Source organism: Rattus norvegicus, chromosome 17 (assembly GCF_036323735.1).
Source record: "Rattus norvegicus strain BN/NHsdMcwi chromosome 17, GRCr8, whole genome shotgun sequence".
Classification (NCBI taxonomy): domain Eukaryota; kingdom Metazoa; phylum Chordata; class Mammalia; order Rodentia; family Muridae; genus Rattus; species Rattus norvegicus.
Window position 1 is genome coordinate 42526331 of NC_086035.1, and position 7842 is coordinate 42534172.

Genomic DNA, 7842 nt, shown 5'->3' on the forward strand with positions numbered 1-7842 from the left:
ATTTCGTGAGCCGAATCTCAGTAACATGGTGAATTCAGTTAGTTCCCAAGAGGCCGTAATAGTAATATGTGGACTGTTCGCGATATAGAAAAATTTTCACGAAGGAATCAAAATTTCTAGGCGAATTCAGTGAGTTCCCCATGGGACATAGTTGCTTGGTTCTGCTTTTCAAGATATAGCAACATTTTAACGAACGGAATCTGAGTATCATGGTGAATTCAGGAGGTTCACATGTAATAAGAGTACTATTGAAGATATTGCAACATTTTAACTACCTGAAACACTGTTTCTTTGTGAATTCAGTTAGTTCCCATTATCAGGCTCTTGTAATATGTGTACTTTTAAAGATTTCTCAAAATTTAGGGAGCCGAATATCAGTAACTTGGTGAATTCAGTTAGTTTGCAGTAGGCCGCAATAGTAATACGTGGACTGCTCGGGATATAGAAAAATTTTCACGAATGGAATCAAAATTTCTACGCGAATTCACTGAGTTCCCAATGGGAGATGCTTGTATGAGTGTGCTTTTCAAGATATATCACCATTTTAATAAAGGGAATCTGAGTATCATGGTGAATTCAGTAGGTTCCCCATAGGATTAGCATGTAATAAGAGTACTATTCAAGATACAGCAAAGTTTTAACGACCTGAAACACCATTTCTTTGTGCATTCAGTTAGTTCCCATTAGCAGGCTCTTGTAATATGTGTACTTTTAAAGATTTATCACAATTTCGTGAGCGGAATCTCAGTGTCTTTGTGAATTCAGGTAGTTCCTAATAGGCCACAATAGTAATTAGTGGATTGCTCGGGATATTGAAAAATTTTCACGAATGGAATCAAAATTTCTAGGCGAATTCATTGAGTTCCCAATGGGACATGCTTGTATGAGTGTGCTTTTCAAGATATAGCAACATTTTAACGAAGGGAATCTGAGTATCATGGTGAATTCAGGAGGTTCCCAATAGGATTCCCATGTAATGAGTACTATTCAAGATAGAGCAACGTTTTAACGAACTGAAACACTGTTTCTTTGTGTATTCAATTAGTTCCCATTAGCAGGCTCTTGTAATATGTGTACTTTTAAAGATTTATCAAAATTTCGTGAGCCGAATCTCAGGAACTTCGTGAATTCAGTTAGTTCGCCATAGGCCGTAATAGCAATAAGTAGACTTTCGGGATAGAGAAAAATTTTCATGAATGGAATCAAAATTTTTAGGCGAATTCAGTGAGTTCCCAATGGGACATGCTTGTATGAGTTTGCTTTTCAAGATATAGCAACATTTTAACGAACGGAATCTAAGTATCATTGTGAATTCAGCAGGTTCCCAATAGGATTCTCATGTAATAAGAGTACTATTGAAGATAGAGCAACGTTTTAACGAACTGAAACACTGTTTCTTTGTGAATTCAGTTAGTTCCCATTAGCAGGCTCTTGTAATATGTGTACTTTTGAAGATTTCTCATAATTTCTTGAGCCGAATCTCAGTAACTTGGTGAATTCATTTAGTTCCCAATAGGCCGCAAACTAATAAGTGGACTGTTCAGGAGATAGAAAAATTTTCACGTATGGAATCAAAATTTCTAGGCGAATTCAGTGAGTTCCCAATGGGACATGCCTGGTATGAGTGTGCTTTTCAATCTATAGGAACATTTTAACTTACAGAATCTAAGTATCATGTTGAATTCAGCAGGTTCCCAGTAGGATTAGCATGTAATAAGAGTACTATTCAAGATAGAGCAAAGTTTTAATGAACTGAAACTCTGTTTCTTTGTGAATTCAGTTAGTTCCCATTATCAGGCTCTTGTAATATGTGTACTTTTAAAGATTTCTCAAAATTTCGGGAGCCGAATCTCAGTAACTTGGTGAATTCAGTTAGTTCGCAATAGGCCGCCATAGTAATAAGTGGACTGCTCGGGATATAGAAAAGTTTTCACGAATGGAATCAAAATTTCTACGCGAATTCACTGAGTTCCCAATGGGAGATGCTTGTATGAGTGTGCTTTTCAAGATATATCACCATTTTAACAAAGGGAATCTGAGTATCATGGTGAATTCAGTAGGTTCCCCATAGGATTAGCATGTAATAAGAGTACTATTCAAGATACAGCAAAGTTTTAACGACCTGAAACACCGTTTCTTTGTGAATTCAGTTAGTTCCCATTAGCAGGCTCTTGTAATATGTTTACTTTTAAAGCTTGATCAAAATTTCCTGTGCTGAAACTCAGTAACTTGGTGAAATCAGTTAGATCCTAATAGGCCGCAATAGTAATAAGTGGACTGCTCGGGATATAGAAAAATTTTCACGAATGGAATCAAAATTTCTAGATGAATTCAGTGAGATCCCAATGGGACATGCTTGTATGAGGGTGCTTTCCAAGATATAGCACATTTTAACGAATGGAATCTAAGTATCATGGTGAATTCAGCAGGTTCCCAATAGGATTCGCATGTAATAAGAGTACTATACAAGACAGAGCAACGTTTTAACGAACTGAAACACTGTTTCTTTGTGAATTCAGTTAGTTCCCATTAGCAGGCTCTTGTAATATGTGTACTTTTCAAGATTTCTCATAATTTCGTGAGCCGATCCCAGTAACTTGGTGAATTCAGTTAGTTCCCAATAGCCCGCAATAGTAATAAGTGGAGTGTTCCTGAATTAGAAAAATTTTCAGAAATGGAATCAAAATTTCTAGGCGAATAGAGTGATTTTCCATTGGGACATGCTTGTATGAGTGTGCTGTTATGATATTTCAACATTTTTACAAACCGATCTAAGTATCATGGCGTATTCAGTAGGTTCCCAATAGGATTCGCATGTAATAAGAATACTATTCAAGATAGAGCAACGTTTTAAAGAACTGAAACACTGTTTCTTTGTGAATTCAGTTAGTTCCCAATAGCAGAACCTTGTAATATGTGTACTTTTCAAGATTTCTCATAATTTCGTGACCCGAATCTCAGTACCTTGGTGAAATCAGTTAGTTCCCAATAGGCCGCAATAGTAATCAGTGAACTGCTCGGGATATAGAAAAATTTTCGCGAATGGAATCAAAATTTCTTTGCGAATTCAGTGAGTTCCCAAAGGGATATGCTTGTATGAATGTGCTTTTCAAGATAGGGCAACATTTTAACGAACAGTGTCTAAATATCATGGAGAATTCAGCAAATTCCCAGTAGGATTCGAATTTAATAAGACTACTATTCAAGATAGAGCAACGTTTTACCGAACTGAAACACTGTGTCATTGTGAATTCACTTAGTTCCCATTATTAGTCTCTTGTAATATGTTTACTTTTAAGAATTTATCAAAATTTCGTGAGTCGAATCTCAGTAACGTGTTGAATTCAGTTAGTTCCCAGTAGGCCGCAATAGTAATAAATAGACTTTCGGGATATAGAAAAATTTTCACGAATGGAATCAAAATTTCTAGTTGAATTCAATGAATTCCCAATGGGAGATCCTTGTACGAGTGTGCTTTTCAAGATATAGCAAAACTTTAACGAAGGGAATCTAAGTAATATGGTGAATTCAATAGGTTCCAATAGGATTCGCATGTAATAAGAGTACTATGCAAGATAGAGCAACGTTTTAACGAACTGAAACACTGTTTCTTTGTGAATTCAGTTAGTTCCCATTAGCAGGCTCTTGTAATATGTGTACTTTTAAAGCTTGATCAAAATTTCGTGAGCCGAATCTCAGTGACTTGGTGAAATCAGTTAGTTCCCAATATGCCGCAATAGTAATTAGTGAACTTCTCGGGATATAGAAAAATTTTCACGAATGGAATCAAAATTTCTAGATGAATTCAGTGAGTTCCCAATGGGATATACTTGTATGAGTGTGCTTTTCAAGATATAGCAACATTTTAACGAACGGAATCTAAGTATAATGGTGAATTCAGCAGGTTCCCAATAGGATTCGCATGTAATAAGAGTACTATTCAAGATAGAGCAACGTTTTAACGAACTGAAACACTTCTCTTTTTGAATTCAGTTAGTTCCCATTAGCAGGCTCTTGTAATATGTGTACTTTTCAAGATTTCTCATAATTTCGTTAGCCGATCTCAGTAACTTGGTGAATTCAGTTAGTTCCCAAATGCCCGTAATTGTAATAATGGAGTGTTTGGGAATTAGAAAAATTTTCACAAATGGAATCAAAATTTCTAGGCGAATCCAATGAGTTTCCATTGGGACACGCTTTTCAAGATAGAGGAACGTTTTAATGAACTGAAACACTGTTTCTTTGTGAATTCAGTTAGTGCCCATTAGCACCCTCTTGTAACGTGTGTAGTTTTAACGATTTCTCAAAATTACGAGAGCCGAATCTCAGTAATTTGTTGAAGTCAGTTAGTTCGCCACAGGCCGCGATACCAATAAGTAGACTTTCGGGATATAGAAAATTTTCATAAATGGAATCAAAATTTCTAGGCGAATTCAGTGAGTACTTTTCGTGAGCCGAATCTCAGTAACTTGTTGAATTCAGTTAGTTCCCAGTAGCCTGCAATAGTAATAAGTGGAGTATTCGGGAATTAGAAAAATTTTCTTTGTGAATTCAGTTAGTTCCCATTAGCAGGCTCTTGTAGTATGTGTAGTTTTCAAGATTTCTCCTAATTTCGTGAGCCGAATATCAGTAACTTGGTGAAATAAGTTAGTTCCCAATAGCCCACAATAGTAATAAGTGGAGTGTTCGGGAATTAGAAAAATTTTCACAAATGGAATCAAAATTTCTAGGCGAATACAGTGAGTTTCCATTGGGACATGCATGTATGAGTGTGCTTTTTACGATATTTCAACATTTTTACAAAGCGATCTAAGTATCATGGTGTATTCAGTAGATTCCCAATAGGATTCGCATGTAATAAGAGTACTATTCAAGATAGGGCAACGTTTTAACCAACTGAAACACTGTTTCTTTGTGAATTCAGTTAGTTCACATTAGCAGGCTCTTGTAATATGTGTACTTTTCAAGATTTCTCATAATATCATGACCCGAATCTCAGTAACTTGGTGAATTCAGTTAGTTCTCAATAGGCCGCAATAGTAACAAGTAGACCTCTCGGGATATAGAAAAATGTTCACAAGTGGAATCAAAATTTCTTTGCGAATACAGTGAGTTCCCAATGGGACATGCTTGTATGAGTGTGCTTTTCAAGGTAGAGCAACATTGTTACGAACAGGGTCTAAATATCATGGTGAATTCAGCAGGGTCCCAGTAGGATTCGCATTTAATAAGACTACTATTCAAGACAGAACAACGTTTTAACGAACTGAAACACTGTTTCTTTGTGAATTCAGTTAGTTCCCATCAGCAGGCTATTGTAATATGTATACTTTTAAAGCTTGATCAAAATTTCGTGAGTCGAATCTCAGTACCTTGGTGAAATCAGTTAGTTCCCAGTAGGCCGCAATAGTAATAAGTGGACTGCTAGGGATATAGAAAATTTAAACGAATGGAATCAAAATATCTGGACGAATTCAGTGAGTTCCCAATGGGACATGCTTGTATCAGTTTGCTTTTCAAGATATAGCAACATTTTAACGAACGGAATCTAAGTACCATGGTGAATTCAGCAGGTTCCCAATAGGATTCGCATGAAATAAGAGTACTATTCAAGATAGAGCAACGTTTTAACGAACTGAAACACTGTTTCTTTGTGAATTCAGTTAGTTCCCATTATAAGGCTTTCTTAATATGTGTAATTTTAAAGATTTATCACGATTTCTTGAGTTGATTCTCAATAATTTGTATAATTCAGTTTTTACCAATCTGCCGCAATAGTTATAAATAGAGTTTCTGGATATAGAAAAATTTGCACGAATGGAATCAAAATTTCTAGGCGAATTCAGTGAGTTCCCAATGGGAGATGCTGGTATGATTGTATTTTTCAAGATATATGAACATTTTAACGAATGGATTCTATGTAACATTGTGAATTCAGTAGGTTAACAATAGGATTCGCATGCATTAAGCTTGTTATTTAAGATAGAGCAACAATTTAACCAACTGAAACACTGTATTTGTGAATTCAGTTAGTTCCCATTAGCAGGCTTTTGTAATATGTGTAGTTTAAAGATTTCTCAGAATTTCGTGAGCCAAATCTCAGTAACTTGGTGAATTCAGTTAGTTCCCAATAGGCCGCAATAGTATTAAGTGGACTGCTCGGGATATAGAAAAATGTTCTCGAATGGAATCAAAATTTCTAGACGAATTCAGTGAGTTCCCAATAGGACATGCTTGTATGAGTGTGCTTTTCAAGATATAGCAACATTTTAATGAACGAAATCTAAGTATCATGGTGAATTCAGTAGGTTCCCAGTAGGATTCTCATGTAATAAGAGTACTATTCAAGAGAGAGCAACGTTTTAACGAACTGAAACACTGTTTCTTTGTGAATTCAGTTAGTTCCCATTAGCAGGCTCTCTTAATATGTGTACTTTTAAAGATTTATCACAATTTCTTGAGTCAAATCTCAATAACTTGTTTAATTCAGTTATTTACCAATCGGCAGCAATAGTTAAAAATAGAGTTTCGGGATATAGAAAAATTTGCACGAATGGAATCAAAATTTCTAGGCGCATTCAGTGACTTCCCAATGGGAGATGCTGTTATGAATGTGCTTTTCAAAATATATGAACATTTTAACGAATGGAATCTATGTAACATGGTGAATTCCGTAGGTTAACAATAGGATTCGCATGTAATAAGCTTGTTATTTAAGATAGAGCAACAACTTAACGAAGTGAAACACTGTTTATTTGTGAATTCAGTTAGTTCCCATTAGCAGGCCTTTGTAATATGTGTAATTTTAAAGATTTCTCAGAATTTCGTGAGCCGAATCTCAGTAAATTGGTGAATTCAGCTAGTTCCCAATAGGCCGCAATAGTAATAAGTGGACTGCTTGGGATATAGAAAAATTTTCACGAATGGAATCAAAATTTCTGTGGAATTCTGAGTTCCCAATGGGACATGCTTGTATGAGTGTGCTTTCCAAGATAGAGCCACATTTTAACGAAAAATGTCTAAATATCATGGTGAATTCAGCAGGTTCTCAGTAGGATTCGCAATTAATAAGACTACTATTCAAGATAAAGCAACGGTTTAACGAACTGAAACACTGTTTCATTGTGAATTCAGTTAGTTCCCATTATTAGGCTCTTGTAATATGTGTACTTTTAAGATTTTATCAAATTTCGTGAGTCAAATCTCAGTAACTTGTCGTATTCAGTTACTTCCCAATAGGCCGCAATAGTAATAAATAGATTTCGGGATATAGAAAAATGTTCACAAACGGAATCAAAATTTCTAGGTGAATTTAGTGAATTGCCAATGGGAGATGCTTGTATGAGTGTGCTTTTCAAGATATAGCAACATTTTAACGAAGGGAGTCTAAGTAACATGGTGAATTCAGTTGGATCCAATTGGATTCGCAAGTAATAAGAGTACTATGCAAGATAGAGCAACGTTTTAACGAACAGAAACACTGTTTCTTTGTGAATTCAGTTAGTTCCCATTAGCAGGCTATTGTTATATGTGTACTTTTAAAGCTTGATCAAAATTTCGTGAGTCAAATCTCAGTACCTTGGCGAAATCAGTTAGTTCCCAATAGGCTGCAATAGTATTAAGTGGACTGCTCGGGATATAGAAAAGTTTTCACGAATGGAATCAAAATTTTTAGACTAATTAAGTGAGTTCCCAATGGGACATGCTTGTATGAGTGTGCTTTTCAAGATATAGCAACATTTTAATGAACGGAATCTAAGTATCATGGTGAATTCAGCAGGTTCCCAATAGGATTCGCATGTAATAAGAGTACTATTCAAGATAGAGCAACATTTTAACGAA